The sequence below is a fragment of the Pteropus medius genome, unplaced genomic scaffold (genome assembly GCF_902729225.1).
Source record: "Pteropus medius unplaced genomic scaffold, Ma_sr-lr_union100, whole genome shotgun sequence".
Taxonomy (NCBI): Eukaryota; Metazoa; Chordata; class Mammalia; order Chiroptera; family Pteropodidae; genus Pteropus; species Pteropus medius.
Window position 1 is genome coordinate 1,463,277 of NW_024352789.1, and position 17,954 is coordinate 1,481,230.

A 17,954-nucleotide genomic window follows, 5' to 3' on the forward strand; every position below is an offset into this window, starting at 1 on the left:
CCCAGTACCTCCTCAGGGATGACAGCCCTTTCTCCAGGGTCGGTGGCCCTCATGCATCCTGGGAGCCCTGGCAGTCACCTAGACCTACGCCTCCTCGTTTACCTGAGCTGTAGTCAGTACTCTTCCAACTGGAGTCGAAGCCTGGGGACAGTGCCAGGAAGATAGGGACAAGGGTTGAGGGGCTCCCTGCAGGTGGGCGTCAGGGAGACAGGCGTCATTTTTCTAACCCTTTTGGCCCACTCAGAGTTCTTCTCTCCTCTCCTGTATAATGAAATAGACGTAGGAAACAACTCCTGACAGAGCTGCCAAACTAATCATCGATGGGAATTAGCCAATAGAACAAAATACCTTGGGGAAGGAGGACGGGAGTGTCAACGGCTCAACTTACATGAGCCTTTAGCGCACATTTCTGGGCATGAGATCAGTGGACAAAGGGAAAAGTACTACTTCTGAATTCTGGGACCATCAAGCCAGAGGACCCTGCACCAGCCTGTCTTGAGCACGGTAGGACACTTTTCCAAGTGTCCCAAAGGAGCCTCACAGGATGGAGGCACGAGTTTAGGAAACGCCATCTGTTTTGCCAAGGACTGGGAGATGCCTTCTTCAGGGGGGAACCCCCATGTCACCCCAGGTTCTGATCAGACCTCATTCCCCAGAATCAACCTCTCTCTGTAGCATCCCGAAGGACCTTCTGCAAGGGAGCCACTGCTTTCCTGAAATCCTGTTTCTATTGAGTGTAATGTAGCGGGCAATATGCTAAGCCATCTGGAATTAGAATTTTAGGGCTCAGTCGCTACCTTAATAGACCACGATCTAGAGTGCCTCTTGGTTCACGGATAATAATGGTAATCAACCCTGCTCTGGGCTTAGGGGTTCATTTTGGGGCTTTTCCTTCTACAGGTCTACAGTCAGATGGGAGTACTACAGAATTATTTAACTGCAAAAAGATCTAGGAATCCAGTAGCAAAGTACTCGCTGTGGCATCTGACATCTCTCTGCCCCGTGGCCTAGGGAGCCAAAAGGAGTATGGGGGGAAGGATGTGCGCAAATTACCTGGCCCAGTTTCTCCCCACAGACTTTAGTGCGTACAGGCTTGAGTACGACAAATTTTCGTTAAACTTTGTCTCTGCCACTTACCAATTTTATTTTATCAGACAGGTTACTTAAAACTGCTGTGCCTCAGTTTTTCCTCATCTGCAAATCGGGGAGGTTGTTTAAAGATCAATTGTATAATCCATATAAAATGCTAAGCACACTCAGTAAGCATTAGCTTCAGAAAGAAAAGGAACAAACGGGTGGAGGCTGCATAAGGCCACGGTAGCGTCTGTTACAACAGTGGCCTCACTTGTCTCCCTTGGAGCGCCATCACTCCAGAATGAAAGTCTCCCTCCACGGCTTGATTTTAATTTTGTTGAAAGGCATTTTCTCGGGGTTCACTAGTGTCTTCCTCCAGCTGGTATCTTCCACCACCGTGTTTCTTATGTCTCCTCGCAGCCCTTGAAGACTGGCCCTTCGACCGCCGAGAATGCACTGGACAGATCGTGGGCAAAGTGGCAGGTTAGGGAAAGAAGACTGTACTTCTTATGAGGGCAGCGACTTTGTCTCATTTACTGTCATGGCCCCAGCACATGGAAGAGTGCCTGGTAGCATAACAGGCCCTCTATCACGTGTGAAATAACCGAGTCAGTGAAAGCATTAAAATGAGGGGTGAGTACAGAACTAATTTGCAGGGCAGTACAAGGCAGCTAATTACCAGGGGCGGGATCCCAACAGAAGCTGCGTTTAGAACTGAGGGCGAAACTCGGAAAAGTGAGGAAAACTCATAGCAGTGACTATTATGCTTATCGAGTACTTACTATATCCTTGGCACTGTCCTGAACATTTGAAATAAACTATTTAATAATCTTCATAATTACCCTATGAGCTAGGTATTCTTAGCAATCATCCCCATTTTACAGATAGGGAAACTAAGGCATAGAGTAGAAGTTAAATAACTTACACCCAAATCACCCAACTGATAGGAGGTAGAGCCAAGACCCAAACTCAGGAAGCCTGACTCCAGAGACCATGTTCTTTACCCGGACGCTGTACTCGAATGAAACGGCCCCCTCCCCTTAAGAAAAAGAACAGGGGCGCGCCTCGGCACGTGCATGTGCGCCCGGGATCTGCTTCTATCACACAGCGTGACTTCTAAATGATTTGACAAACACGTTCTAGTGCTTCCGGAACCAGCTGTTTCTGAGTTCAAATCACAGGCTGGCCGTCTGACCTTCGCAAATTAGTTAACCTCTCTGAGCCTGTTTCTTCATCTACCTGAGTTCAAATTTCAGCTCTGCCATTTACCACGTGGGATCGGGGGCAAGGCATTCGATCTGTACCTTATTTTCCTCATCTGTAGAGTGGGGATAACAGCAACTACTCCACGGAGCTATGGGGAATAAATACAATGATCCACGTAAAGCCCTTCAAAGAATAATATAGCGGAGTGCCTCACACACTCTCTTCCCGGAACCCTTAGCCATTATGATTCCCTCAACACGCTCTGAGACTTGCTCCCTACCCTCGAGGTGCCCAAGAACAATACTTGTGGTCAAGTGCTCGAGAAACGCTAAAAAAGTTGAGGCGGGCCTAACTGCTTCGGGGAAGTAGGGAGGCAGGAGGCCTTCGTCGACTAGGTGGAGTCGGGTGGGGTGGGAGCGGTTTCCTTCACGGTGGACCCAACCGGACCGGGAGATCCCGAGGGAAGGGGCTGCGAGGACTCCGCACGCGGTGATTTCTCAGCACTGTGGCTAAGCTGCCTTTCTCTCTGCTGTCGTGGTTTAGTCACGATCGGACCGTGCTGGGGTGCGATGGAGACCAGGAAGCTCAAGGCCTTTGGCAGACCGAGTCAGGCCACGCCCCAAACAGACAGCAAGGCCCAAGCGCCTAAAGCCATTTCTACCGTGAAATTCCTGGATTCTGTCGCGATGAAACACCACCTAAGGCAGAGCCCGGCGCTACCCGCCGGTCTCCATCTTTAGAATTGGAAGAATGAGAGCTGGCCAAAGGGGAATCCCGGTTTTGGGATACTGGGGTACGGCGGCTGCCTGGGGACCAAAACGTCTCTAAGGTAAAGTTGCAGCCTGAAGCGATTTTTTGACCCCCGACACTTAATGGGCTGCTGAAGACCCGGATGTGTCTGGGACTGGCCGAGGTACCCATTAACGCGCCCCCGCTAGACCATCCCCCTCCTCCGTGTACGATTGGGTGTTAAGTACGCCAATCATCTCTTCTCCAGCCACTCACTTTGCAAGGGTGGGGTGTAGTCCCGGCATCCCCTCTCCTATTGGTATGGCCTAGAAGAGGAGGGCGGGGAGGCCGGCTTAGGCTGCCCAATGGGCGTCGTGGCGTGTGGGGGAGGCGGAGCCGAGGCGCTTGGCAGCTGCCCAATCAGCGTCCTTGTTTGTGTGGTGCCGCCGCCGCCGGTGCAGCCGCCGCCGCCGCCGCTGCCCCCGTCTGTACCGCAGTGTCTGCTCCGCCCGCCCGCCCCGGTCCGGCCCGCCCCCCTCCCCCACCCCCGCCCCCGGTCCCGTCAGCGGGGTCCGGAACCCTCTGTGCCGTCGCCTCTTCCTTTTTCGACGCCTCCGTCGCCGCCTGAGGAGGCGAGCTAGCCGGGAGTTACACCGCCACCGCCAGGTGAGGAGCTCTGGCCTAGGCCAGCCTGGCCGCCCGCCCGCCCGGGGGCGGTGAGGAGCGAGGAAGGGAGGGAGGCTGGGAGGAGGCGTGGGAGGGGCGACCTGTGTATTTGGCGGAGGTCTTGGGAAGGAAGGTGGGCAGGTTGCTGGGGAAGCATACCTGAAACCGACATACCGCCCGCGCCTCCCCACCCGGCACCGCGCGCCCCCGCCTCGCGCTCCCCCTTCACCTCGTCCCCTCCCCCCGCTCCGCGCGCGCGCCCCGGTCTTTCACTCCGGCCTCGCGCGCCCGCAGCTCGGGTCCCTTCATTCCTTCTGCTTTTACTCTTTCTCCCCTCCCTCGCGCCTTGTTCCCACCCATATCCCGCTTTCACTCACTGCCTCATGCCCGCCATGCTCCCCTCCTTCCCTCTCGAGCGCGCCCCCCCCTTTAACTCTCTCCACCCCCAGTGGTGCCCTCGGGGTGCGGGGGCCGCTCCCTGCTTTCCGTCTTGTGTGTGGCGGCGGTTGGGACAAATGGGGGATCCTGAGGATGAAGGAAGCACGGGATAATTATCTCGATTTAGGTAAAGGGATCAGGAGCGCAGAACCCGACCCCTTTATTTCGTCGTCCCCCGCTCCCGTGCCCTCCCGTAGGAGAAGGGGACTGTCTCAGTCTGTGTGGGTCCTTCTGTAGCGACTCCACCACCCTTCTCCCCGCTGGGCTTCTGGGACACACCGGATCTTTATCCCAGTTAAGAGCCCGAGGGTCGATGGAACTGGAACTCACCCTTCCCTAACCACACCGGGACTTAGAGTACTTTTTGCTCGCCTGCTCTCAGTGACGCTACGGAGGTAGCCACTCCTGTGAGTGCAGAGGTGTGGGTGCCGTTCCCCGGCCCGGGACAGCTTCCCACCTCCGAAAGGTATGGGAGCCCCTCCGGACTCTCTCTCCCCCAGCATCAACTTCCCTCCAGACACAAGATGTTAGCGCGTAGGGCTGGCGCTGAGGTGGAGGTGGAGGCGTGGATGGTGGGTGGGTGGCTAACTAGCAACCATTTTTTTCTACTGTCATCCTGAGAATCAGGTAGCCTCCCAAGAACCAGTTTTCCGATAAGTGATTCTTTGAAGGCCTTTTGTGTGCGTGCGTGTAAGAGAGCGGGGCGATACTTAAATTAATTTCGGCAAAGCAGAAGAGCAGCTTTCAGGCCAGACTGCAGCAGAGACTTGGACTTGCAGCAGCTGGAATAAAAGCAGATTTCATAGACCTGTGTTGGAGGAGAACTGATGCTTCTGAGTTTTGAAACATTTTTCTTTGTCAAAATTTATTTTCTGAATAGACCATGCATGTGATACAAAATGAAATCTTCCCTCTCACCTCTGTCCACTAGCAGTGCAGATGACTTCTGCTTGTTTTCCGGCAGCAGCTTGGTGGCTGTACGTTTTCTATATGTTGGAGATTAATCTATTCGAGAGTTTACTGCTAACTCTGTTGCTCTTTCTGCGATACATTGACTCTTCCTAGAAGTCTGACAACCACTTGGATTCATAGTTTTGGTGCTGGAGCAGTCTCCATAGTGCATTGTCCTAGAGGAGCGTTTTCGTTGATACCTGGTAGGGAGAGAGGCTATCTGGAGCTGCTAAAGGTGGTACTGTGGAGGCGCTCAGTACATTTTGAGGGAAGGCCCACACCTGTTGGAAATGGTGCTGCTTTTTTTGTGACTGATATCCAGTCTCTGACTTTTGGGATGGGTTGGGTCAAAGATAGTCTTTCCTTGGGCTCTTGAGCAGACAGTTGTATGAATAATAAGGTAGTAGGGAGTATTGATCTGGCAGTGTCTTCTGTTTTTAGTCTAGTAGCAGTGATAAGAATGAAGTAGATAAGTAAACAGCAGGATTCAGAAGGCTGGACCTGTGGGCCGAGTGACCCAGTTTGAGAAGAGGTGAGGCTTACGGAGTTTTGTCCTGCCTATTGTTGAGAATGCTTTTGAGGTGAGAGTGATTTGTAGCTGACGGCAGCATCCATCTTTATGACACTGTGGTTTGCTTCCCCTGTGTGTGATGTCTGTTAACTTCCTGTTTAGAGGCAGTCGGAATTGGGTTTGAATAGAGGCTACATTCAAATAGTTGTCCAGAAACAATGTTAACCAGGTTCCCAGATCAGCCTTTTTATATCTAAGTTCTGGCGGTAACTTTTACTGTTGTGTTTAGTATAAGAACACAGGGTGGTGGGGGAGGGAGATGTGAGAAATTTGTTCTGGACCCCCGTAGTCTTAAAGTACATTCAAAAAAGCCTGTGTGCTGCTCCCTCCCCTTTTTTGGGCAAATGTTCCTCCCTCCCCCACACCTTTTTTTTTTTTTTTTTCCCTGGCTGGGCCTGGCCAGACTTCCAGGATGAGTTTTGGTTAGAGAACAGAAGTATGGAAGAAGAGTCGATGTGTCATAGTATCCTAATTATGTGCTGGGACCTCTGGAATCATCCTAGCTTTAAGCAATGTCTCGTATGTTATATGTAAACCATGCCTCTTTTTTCAATTTGCTGATTTTTTTCTTCCTTGCATCTCGCACCTACCAAACTGGAGGTGCATGTGTAGGGAAACGGCATCTGCGCTGTCCTGGTTTCTAGACTCTGGAGCATATTCCACGTTAGCCACCCCATTGGGAGTCATGCTGACAGGCAGCCCCTCTGCACACAGCTCAGAAGGCTCATGTTTGGCTCAGTGAGAAAAGCCAAACCAGCTTTGGTCGATTAAAACAGCTGCTATAGAAATTGTAAGATTTGAACCATAACTGGGACCAAGGGACTTTCTTTACCAGATCCTTTGCAGTACTTAAAGCCATGCATCATTACATCTCAAGGCACAATAGCCAGGCATTTTCCAAGGCAGTTTGGAGGAGGAGGGAAAAAAAAAAGACACACACCCAGATTGACTATAAATCTAGTTCTGGTGTAAAGCTGTCCACTTGTTGCTCAGAAAAAAATCCAACCTATCAGACAATGCCACACAAAGTTGCAGTTCCCCTGCATTGGCTAAGCCTGGGAAAAGATAACAGAAGGAAGTTGAATTTCTGTTGAAAACGACTGGCTTTGGGGTGGAAAGTTTCTGTTAGCCGTATTATTTGGTTTATCCTTAGTAATTGCTGTGATGCTTTTTCTAATAGGTACTGGTTGGGGATTTTGGTGGCTCCAGGGTCCATGAAACAGCCTCCTATATTTGCGCAGTAATGATGTAATGATGAAAGCCTTTGAAGAGTAGGTCTGATTTGAAATGCTCCCTCCTCATGTTCCATCTTTTACTGTCTCTCTTATGGATATATGAAATATTCCTGTACAGCTTGAGTTCATCCAGTGGGAAAGGACTGACCCAGGGCCATTAAGGGCTTAAGCTGTCTGATACGCTTCACAGATGGTGTCTCCCTCAAAATCCTCTCATCTTTGCCATTGCCTTAAATTGCCATCAACTGGCAGGAAGCTATCAAGAGTTTTCAGTTACAGTACCAAAAGCAACAGATGAATGAAAATAAGAACACATATTTTGTTACTTTTGGAGTATGAAATGGTCAAGTCCCAGACCTCAAAGAGTTGTAGTGATTGCAGGAGCTTCTTTTAGAACATAGTTATTAATACTAACTGGTAAGCTACTAAGGGAAATGACACTACTTCCACATTCCTGAGCCATTATCTTGTTACTGTTCACATCTGGGTAATATACACTTTTAAAATGATTCGTGTTACTGTTACTTCAACCTGAAAGTCATGCTTTAAGCCTCTGATCAAAGCTTTCTTGATCTTGTCTCATTTGGGGGGAAGGTGGGATTTATAATCTCTTAAAATATAGGCTGGAATGTTAGTAGGATTTAGATTAGACACCAGGATTAATAAATTCCCATTATGGTTGTGAGAGATTAGAAATGTTAACTGGAGAGCTCGTGTATCTCTCACCTAGAAGGTTTTTATAAAATTAGCTTTTCGAGAGTATTTAAATTCAGACTTCCTGGGAGGGAGGGTGTGAGCTAATAAGTGGCAAATTGGAATCGTAGAACACAGGTGTAGAGAGTCCAGACTTCCTAGGTCAAATCCTAGCTGCTTTGCCACTTACTAGCTATATGACTTTGGGTAAGGCTTGTAATTTTTGAATTCTCATTTCTCAGAGTAAAAGCCAGACCTCACAGTGGCCTATAAGGTGTTACACGGTCCGGCTGCCCTTTCTCTCCTCTTCTCTCTTTGATCGCCTATCATCCTCCCTCTTGCTCACTCCATTCCAGCCACATTGACTTCTTCCTTAAATACATCAGCCACACTTTATCTTAGGACCTTTGCACTAGCTCTAGCCCCTAGTGGGAAACGTAAGCTTTTCCCACAGAGGAATGACTAATTTTCTCACATCCTTCAAGTCTTTGCTTAAGTGTTATCTTTTCGATGAGACTTTATCCTACCTCTATTTAAAATCCTACTTTCAGGAACATTTTCTCAATCTGCTGAGGTTTTGCTTCTTGGCAATTATCATCAGTTTGACTTAAATAAACTCATAAAAATTCAAAAAAATGTCTACAGCCATGCCACCCTGAACCAGTCTGATCCCGTGTGATCTCGGAAGCTAAGCAGGGTCGGGCCTGGTTAGTACTTGGATGGGAGACCGCCTAGGAAAACCAGGCGCTGTAGGCGTAAAAAAGAAAAAAAAAAAAAATTGTTAAGTCGACAAGGTCCTTGCAATCTGTGAGGTCAACCAAGGTTTGCCTCACCTAAAAAAAATAAAAATAAAAATAATAAAAAAATTCAAAAAAATAAAACTGTACCTTCAGCTCCTACCCTTCACTCCTAATCCTTCCCTATTTTCTTTTTCATTTAAAACTTTAGAACATACTTGTGTGTTACATTTAGTGGTTTTTGGTTCCCCTACTATTATATGATCTCTATGAAGGCATGGGTTTATTCTGGCGTTTCGTTTAACGCCTAGTACAGTGCCTGACCTATAGTTAACATTCAAATATTTGTTGATCAGATAGGGATAATAACTGTTTTCCTAACTTCATGTTTGTTTATAACAAAAATATGAAATATAATAGCATATTATGGGATCTTAAAATGTTTTGTGAACTTCGAAGCATTATACAAATGATGGCGGTAGAACGATTGCCTTCCCTTTGAAATGGTAAATAACATTTGATTGTTGGAAAAAACCTCCATATACACAAATATTATCACATTTCTCCCGAACTCCAGTCCCTTATTTCTAGTGGTCTGCTGTGTGCTAGGCATACCCACCTCTGTATTCCATTGGTACCTCAAACTCAACATGTACTCATCTGTTCCCCGGTGTGATCATTGAGCCTCCTAAGCCAGAAAAGGGAGCATTGTTGTCAGTTCTCTCTCTGATCCATTACTTTCTAAACATTTTCAAAACTATATCTTTTCCTGTATCTCCACTGCTGGTCTCCTAATTCAGGCCCACAACAACTCTTACTTGGAATGTTGCCATGTTCTCTTACAGTTCTCTCTGTTTCTAGTCCCGTTGGCTTTCAAACTCTCAGTCACATTGTCTTCAAAATAGTCTGACACAAAGACTCGATTATTCTCTTTCCCGTTCTCAAAAGTATTCAATAGTTTCCAATCATTTGAAGGTAAAATTTAAACGTGACGTAGTATTCAAGGCCCTTTATAATCTTGGCCTTTGCCTTTCTCCTTTACAGTTTATACATGAGCAAATAACAGTTCTTTTAGTTCCCAGCTCAGCCTTCCAGTTCCGTTCCAAATGCCGCTTCCTCTGGGAAGCCTTCCCTGACTTGCCCAAAGAGACTCGGATATGCTTTCTTCTTTGATCTCACTCTGATTTATAAATATTGGTCTGTAAACATCTTGAAAGAAGAGGATACCATGTCTTCTTACTGTTGTGTTTCCAATGCCTAGCATGGTGCCTGTCACCTAAAAGATACTTAAAAATGTGAATAATCCTGTGAGTTGAAAATTCGTACATTTAGAAGATGCCCCTTTCGTTATGTTCTGGGGACAGAAGGGCAAGGTCGGAGTTTTGGTTCTGTCATTTATCATGTCTGTGACCTTGGTCGAATCGCTTAAAGTCTAAGAGGTAGTTTTCTACACTTGGAGATGAGGATCGATAGCTGCTTTATTTATTTCACTAGGTTTCTGTGTCAGTCAGAGATTACGCGTGTCAAGGTGCTTTGTAAACTGCAAAGCACTGAGTAGTTGTTAATTGTTATGAGCTGACACAAGCTGAGCTCTCCTCACAACTCACTTTTCCTCCTTTGCTGTGAGGCCCTTTCGATCACTGAAGCCATAAATACTCTTCTGTTCACATCCACATCATCAGTAGGTGTAGTGCACTCCCCTGCATCATCTTAAATGTGGCAAATTTCAAGGCTTTCCCAGTTTCCCAGTAGTTGAAGAAAGGTTGCAAAATCCTGAGAAGCTACTCTTCCCAAGGAGTCTCTCAGTCATGAGTTCTGTATTTTTTTTCTCAAATTAAAAGAAAATTGCATTTTTTCAACTTTCAGAACTTAAAAAGAATTAAACAAATATGAATCTAAACTCATTCGTTGAACACTTTCTTGTGTAAGGCTTTTCACTTTTCATCCTTACAGTAACTCTGAGGGAGTTCTCTCATAACCGTTTTACAGACGAGAAAACTCGGTTCCCAGGGAGGTTGTCATTTCGCTGGAATCTCCCATTAATAAAAGTGATAAAGCTGGTGTTATTCGGACAACTCTGCCTGACTCCAAAAGTTGTGATCTTACCATTCTCCTAACATTTCTTTTAGTTTTGTTTTGCCTTTTCAAACAACAAAACCCACTGTAGTTCTCAGTATCGATAGCTTTTTATATAGAAGTTTTGTAGTCAAATAGGGTTTTGAAAAATTCTGGGTTAAATTAAGGCAGAGTTCTTTACAGCATGACTTGCCAGAGCCTTGCATGTGTCTCAGGTACACATTATACATGGGCAGTGGCAAGAGAATGGCTGAAAGATGCAGAGCTGCCCAAAATTATTTGACAATGAAGGAGCATCTTAGAGTACTGGTGATCTCCGGAGCGCTCTGACAATACTGCATTTTTCTATTCTTCCCTGTACTTCCTCTGGGGTTTGAATTTTTTTAAAGGGTTGCAACTCTGGAATGAGGGAATTGACTTCTTTTGTGTGCAGGTTTTCCAGAGAACTAGCGTGGTATTTTTCAGAAACTTCACCGGCATGGAGGCTGTATTTCCCTCCCCCGCCCCCGACCCATGAACCTTTTAAGGCAAGTGACACAGCTCATCCAGCTTGGCCCTCACCTTCATTGAGTTCCCAGGAGGATAACTGTAACTGAGCTCCTGCCCCCACCTTTTTCATCTAGCGTGCTAGAAGCAGGAGAGTAAGGTTTCAACTTGGTGAGTGAGCAGAAACCTTTGAGCCAGGAGCAAGAAACCCTTCCTTTCTGTAAAGATGGTAATTTCACACTAAGAAATCTGTAAAGTCCATCTTTCCTTCTCCTCTGAGGCATGCAGACAGACCTGGGGAACGGAGGAGAGAAGGAACAATACCTTTGATTTTTCCGCCTTTTAAAGGTGATATGTTAGTCTTGAAGTTAAAATAAAACTTTGAGAAATTCATTCTATGTGATTTAAAGGCATGAAGGTTACTTGAATGGTGTTCCCTCCTGAATTCCAAACTTATCTCGTAGTTTGAGCTACCAGTGAAAAATATTGAAAATGTTTCCCTAGTAGGATAACATTTTTTGGAGGGAGGGGCAGTTTTCTAACTACTCTGTGACATTTTTATGGCCAGATTGATGTGTTGCTATTAAAGAGACTGAAGCAGTTGGTCATCTGTGTTGCTGCTGCCCCGGACAGGTTGGCTAGAAGACTCTGTATTGGGTTCTGTGGAAGTTTGTGAATAACATCACACTCTTCCCACGTAGCAGAGTTTGGTCTTTAATAAACGTCCATGAATAAATTAATGTTACCTTGATGCCATTCTTTTCTCATTTTACAATTCAGATAGTAAAGAATGCTGAGTTTTTCAGCTGAGTCGCATTGTGAATTTGAAAGTTTTGCTTCTTTAGAATATTTTAAATCCAGATATTTTCTGCCAAGTGAATGGAAACTAGGCTATGAGTTCCTTGTTGCACTAAGATCCAGTCCTAAGTTTTCATTAGGCTGTGTTTTTCATTCTTCACCTTCTGCTTGGAGAGCTATTTCCCAGTTGAATTCTGTATAATGCATTAATATTGAACTGAATGAAAGCTTTCAAGGAATATGGGTGACTGCAAAAGGATCTTTTACAGCTGTGTTTTATAGTGGACAGAAACATCTTAAAAATAGCAAGTACGTCTTTAAAAAACCTTGAGGATTCAGAAGAATAAGACTTTTTTTAGCCTTAATAATGGTACACATTTTTTTCTGAGATCTAATGAATTACTACACATAAATATGTACCACCTGTTATGAACTTTTTTCATTGTCGCTTGACTTTGTACTACCAAGGCCTTGATATTTGGTATGAAATTGTAGCTTCCCAGTTTTGTCAGATACAGAGTGGTAGATGTCACAAAGGGTATACCCAGGGTTAGAATCTGGGCAATCTTCATTTCCAAATCAAACCTCCTTTCTGGCTCAGTACCTGGTAGTAGTCACAGGAGGGAGTGAAATATAATAGTTACATAAAAAAATAAAATTTAAAAGTGTAGTTAGGTGTGACTTTCGTTCTGCCTTTTGGGTTCAGTTGGGTGAGGGTGTGGGAAGGACTGTGTATGGGGTACTTTTAGGGTGCAGTTATTAGGCAGTGAGATTTTTACTTACTTTATAGCTTTCCGAATTAACTGAAGAAACCTTTAGAAGTTGACATTTTAATTTCGTTACTGGGGCTGTTTAGCACATCTTCTATGTGCTACCTAGACTGCCACATTAGCTTTTGTTGGCCATTCTGAAAAGGTTCGGTCAGTGTGCGCACGTGTGTGTGCTGCGTGTCTGTCGCGTGCACGCTCACTCTCTCTCCCTGTCTGGCTCAGAACCGACTCTTCTCAGTATTGTGCATAAATTGAATTCTGGTGTCCGGATATGAGAAAACGGTCTTGTATTGGTACTTAATGGATATTTTTCACTTAATTACTTGAAAGCTCTTGAGTTAAAATAGAATAACTTTTCGTTACCGTGACGATTAAAAGTATAGCTGTGCAGTCGGAAGTCCTGGATTCAAATATCCGCCCCACCACTTGTCGTAGACCTGTTACCTAGCTCCTTGGAACACAGTACTTTTCTTTATGTTATTAGAATCAAGGTTACTCCAGATAGCTTTGCTTTTTTGTATGAATTGTGTTGTTATGGTTGGAACATTTTACTTTTAAATTTAAAAAATCAGAGATAGTGAAAAGTTTCTCATCACTGTTTCTTACCTGCCTGCTTTTAAACCCCATTACCGTTATTCCTTCCTTTTATCATTTCAGAGTTTCTTTATATGTATACAAGCAAATATGGATTTATTTTTTGTTTTTCTTATTTTTACACAAAAGAAGCATAGTTTTCCATATCTTGCTTTTGTCCACTTAATAATAGAGGAGACTTTTTTCCAAATCTGTACCTAGAAAATTTACTTACCCTTTAAATGAAAATTTAAAGGTCAAAATTTTTTTATGGATATCAGAACTTCATTGGGGAAAAATTTTTAGGTTTATGGCTATGTACCTTTCCTGTTGCCTGCAAGTCTTGCTCTTAAATGACTTTCATTTCCATTATCCTCTTAGTGTTGGATAATGTAATGTGAGTACTACTAGGTTATTAAACTTAATTTATGAATGCTGATTATTTAGTTCATGAAATCTGTAATTTCACCCATAGTCCGAAATCCCAAATTATGTCAGAAAATCCAAGGCTCTGATCAGTGATATGGGGCTATTTTTCCAATTCCTGTAGAGCCCAAGTGTTTTTCTTTATCCTGGACTTGCTCAGTCTAGAAAAATAACAGTTATTCTGATAAAGAGAAAACTTGGGTCTCTACTCTTGTCCCACCTGTCAGAGCTGTTTACTTTGTAACCACTTAAATCCATTGGTTTTGGGGAACTGAAATGACTTGACCATTCATAAATTCACAGAACATGTTGTACACTGACTATGTCAAAAACATACACGTAGATTTTTGTAAATTATATGGAAATAAATGACGTAACTTCAGTCCTCAAGAAGATATATAGTCCAGAAGAGGAGAGAAGATGTGTATCAAAATAACTGTAATACTAGATACAATGTTTATAAATTAACTAGTATATTAGGAACAAATGCCTATTAAGTAGTACTTTTAAACAGTACTTTTATTCAGCATGCTTTACACCTCGTGTCTGAGCGTTGAGACAGATTTACCAAATTCTGAAAATTTACTTGCAGACTCCGCCTCTATTCCATCCATTTGTGTCTATCCCAACTTCTCTTTAATTTTAGCCAGCCATTGTGATTGCTCATATCCATTTAATACCCTGGATATGTTTTTCATAACTAACACTTGGGCTTTTCTGTTTTCCAGGCACTGTTCTAAGCACTTCACATTAATTAACTTCTTTAATCCTTAGTAATACTCTAAAGATATATGCTGTTATTCCTGTTTTTCAAATGAAAAAAAAAACCTGAAGCTTAGAGAGGTTAAGTGATTTGCCTAAGGTCACATATCTATCAAGTAAGTATTAGAGCTGAAAGTCTGACTCAAGCTCAGACACTTGAGTGTTATACTGTGTTCTTATCTGTGTATATGCATGTATACGTGTACATGAGCTGTGTTATATTTCACTGTATGAATATATTTTACTTAATCTATCCCCTCTCAGGAACATTTAGGATGTTTCCAGTTTGTGCGTGTGTATGTACTGTCATAACCAGGGTTCCAGTGAAACATCTTAATAACGTGTTGTTGACTTAAGAAACATCCAGACCTGTAGAAAATTTTTATGAGTTTATTTGAACCAGAACTGATGACAGTTGCTGAGAAGCAAGACTTGGAATGCTCCGGAGACCAGGAGCTATGCAGTTTCTTTTATGCATTTGAAAAGGATAGAGCGTAAGAAAGATAACATGAAGGTCTGAGAAAGCAAGGTGGGGATTGGAGTACACATAGTTAATAGGATTATATGCTCTCTTGAGGGTGGTTATTTCAAAGATGTGTTAACCCGAATACACATACAGAAAAAACAACGGATAGGGGTTGCTTAAGGCAAAGATAAACCTTTTACTAAAGAAGTTATCTGCCTAGGGCATGACTACTCATGACCTTCCCAGTTAGGAATTTATAATCAGATCACCCTGCGAGGTTACTTCCATAGAACTTTTTTTGTCTGTAATCTTTTTACATTTTAGTGTATCTGTAGGCTGTTGGTAAAATTCCTAGAAATATAATTACTGGACTAAAGGGCGTGCACATTTAAAATTTTGTTAGTATTATCCAAAAAATTGTAAAAATTTACATTCATACTAACAGGCTGTGAGACTTTCTAAAACAGTTCAATTTAAATCTAAACTTGAGGAAAGCAGTGTGGCTGGATAGTGATGAGAACTGTCTTTTAAGTGTCTTTATGAATACTTACATGCTTTATTAGCATTCTTAAAAGCAGATATCTTTGGATTTTGATTATTAGCCAGTGACTCTTGCCAGTTATTGGAAAGAAGAGTAAGCCTTTTAAAAGAAAGAATTTTTTCTTTGAAATTGTCCCTCAGACCTCTCAATTGTGAATCTAAATGTAACAGTTTTGATAAATTAATCTTTTGTCATCACAATCTTTTAAAATCAGGACACCTTCAGGAGTAAGGAGCAGGTACCGTTCTCAGTTGACTGCTTACGTGGAAACCATTCCTGAGTTCCTGCTGGGCTCCCAGCAGGCAGGGGCAGGAGCCAGCACTGCTGCATCCAGTCCCGGGGCCAGTCCCGGGGCCGTGCTGGCTTCAGGGGATGGGGGGATGGGGTGTCGAGCAGGGAGAGGTGCTCTATAGGACTGAAGATTTCCTTTCCGACTAGTTTTCCTTCTCAGTGGCTTACTTGTCATCTTTCTCATCCCATTTCTCTGCTTTTAGGGCGGAGGTGATTTGTTTTATTAGTAGATTTTTGTTTTGTTCAGTGAATTTAGAATTTACTCGTAGGCTTTCAGCTGCCTAGAGTAGGCTCAGAGTAGGGGGTGAGGTCACCTTTGGTGGTACCATGGCCCCACATACATTCATTCTTTGATCCCATATTCTGGTCTTACTGTCAGGAGTAAAGTGAAACAAACTTGGTTTTCATAAACATTCTTAAGGAGCAACAGGAAATTTGACTAATTCGAGGGCATGGGATATGTTCAAAGTTACCATCTCCTTTGAGATTACGAGAGTACTGGAGACTGTTTCATTAATTTATTGTTGCGGGTGGTGGTGCCTTGCTTAATTCCTATTCAGGAAGTCTGTCATTTTACTCTAAGCAGCAAAGCCCGTCTTCTGGGCCTGTTAGTATCAATTCTCTCAAGTTTTGGATTACTAAGATATTTTCTTCAGTTGATTGAGCAAAAGATTTAGATCCGCTGCTGATCTTTATCTTCCTTGCTGCTTGACACTGTTTTTTGAAAATGAAAAGAAACTGGAAGCTTCAGTTGTCTTCTCATCACTGCTGACCTGCTTGTCGTGTGAGCCTGAATGCAGGCAACTCCGAAGGAGGTCCTGATTTTCAGATGTTGAAACGATTCTGATATTTGGGGTGAAATTTATTCCTGGAGTTTTCCTCTGTCTCTTAGCTGAACAAGAAATATCTTTAACTGAACCTAATGAAGGGGAAAGTATTTCTCTTCCTTTTACTTAAATCGATGGTTTTTTTCCTCCTTCACAGTCTTCACTTTTTTTTTTTTTTTTTTTTGTTAGGGCTTTTGAAACCTCACAAGGGAGAGAGATAATGCCAATAAAAAGAAAGTGCGAGTGGCCATCAGAGCAAGCTCCATGGAGGGAAGAAGAATGTCGCCTTATTCACTGTGGCGGCCTTTGTGTCAGGAACAATGCCTGATATAATATGCGATTAATTTGTTGAGTAAACAGGAAATAGAAAACTTAATTGTGGTGTACTCATACTTGGCATTTCTCTGCACCCCGTACATGAATGTATCAACTTGGATAAAAATCAGAGGTACTGTTAAAGAAAAAGTGAGTTGCAAAGGGATACGCATGTATGATATGATACTGTAAAACTTTTTAAACTTGAAAAATGCAACATTTTTTATATAGATATACCTGCGTATGTACAGTAAGATTTTACTAAAAAAACATGGCAGTGATAAACACCAAGTTAAGTATAGTGGTTACTTTTGAGGAAAAGAGAGAGGGAAACAGGATTGGAATAGTTATTGAGAGATCTTAAGTTAAATTTGTGGTGTTTTATTTCTTAAGCTAGATAATAAGTAAGTGGTGGTTGTATTATTCGGTATACTTTTTCGTAAATTTGAAATGTTTAAGAAAAATGAATGAGAAAGTTTACTTGGATCAGGGGGCAGTAAACTAAGGGCTGGTAGGCCAAATTTTGCTTGCTGCCTGTTTTTGTCCAGCTCATGAGCTAAGAATTAAGAATGGCTTTTACAGTTTTAAATGGTCGAGAAAGCAGAAGAAAGATATTTTATGATATGCAAAAATTTTACTCGTATTTTGGTGTCTGTAAGTAAAGTTTCATTGGAAATAATCACACTTACTCTTTACATATTGTCTATGGCTGTTTTCACAGTGCTGCGGTGTGCGAGTTACTAGTCACAATAAAGGTAAGGCGCCGGCACTTAAAATACTTACTGTCGGGTCCCTTACAGAAAGAGGCCAGTCTGTGGAATAGATCGATTTTGGTCCTAAATTAGTGATGTATAACTGGACAGATGAGCTGTTATTTGGTGACTACTTGTAGTAAGTTAGAGGTAGTCATCCCTGGGTAGTGGTGGTGGTGGTTCGGTTTTGTTTTGAAAGAACATTTTAATCAGAGGAAAATCGGTCAGCCAGATATTGACTATCATGGAAGTTTCAAAATGGTTGCCCCTTAATAGTCTCATCTTGTTGAATAAATCTAAAACTTTAGCTTGCTTGTTATTAAAGTTACCGATTCTGATTTAACCCTTGGTATTTGACAGTTTTAATTACCTACCGGAGCTGTATGATTTGGGATTGTATTTTACTAGCTTTGATTTCTTATTTCCAACGGTTTTCAGCAAATCAGCATTTTCGAGGAATGCAACGAATGAGCAAATGTATGAAATCACTTCAGTAAGGGTGCCTTTCCCAGCAATCCTTCTTTTAGTTTTAGGATGCATTGAACTTTGGCCAAGTTTAGCTTTGGAGACT

At 43.3% G+C, this 17,954-nt stretch overlaps 1 protein-coding gene and 1 pseudogene across 3 annotated transcripts in view; both read left to right on the forward strand.

Moving 5' to 3' along the window:
* The first annotated feature begins 2,942 nt into the window (after positions 1 to 2,942).
* The window catches only part of GATAD2B (GATA zinc finger domain containing 2B), a 62,733-nt gene continuing 47,721 nt past the window's right edge, over positions 2,943 to 17,954 (forward strand). The window contains exon 1 of one of the 3 annotated variants that reach the window (XM_039849711.1): positions 2,943 to 3,109. The gene's annotated coding sequence lies outside the window, so the exon portion shown is untranslated. Of the gene's footprint in view, positions 3,110 to 3,431; positions 3,676 to 17,954 lie in introns of those variants that run through there. The other 2 variants (XM_039849709.1, XM_039849710.1) reach the window with 2 other exon arrangements.
* Positions 8,201 to 8,319, forward strand: LOC120592275 (uncharacterized; annotated as a pseudogene).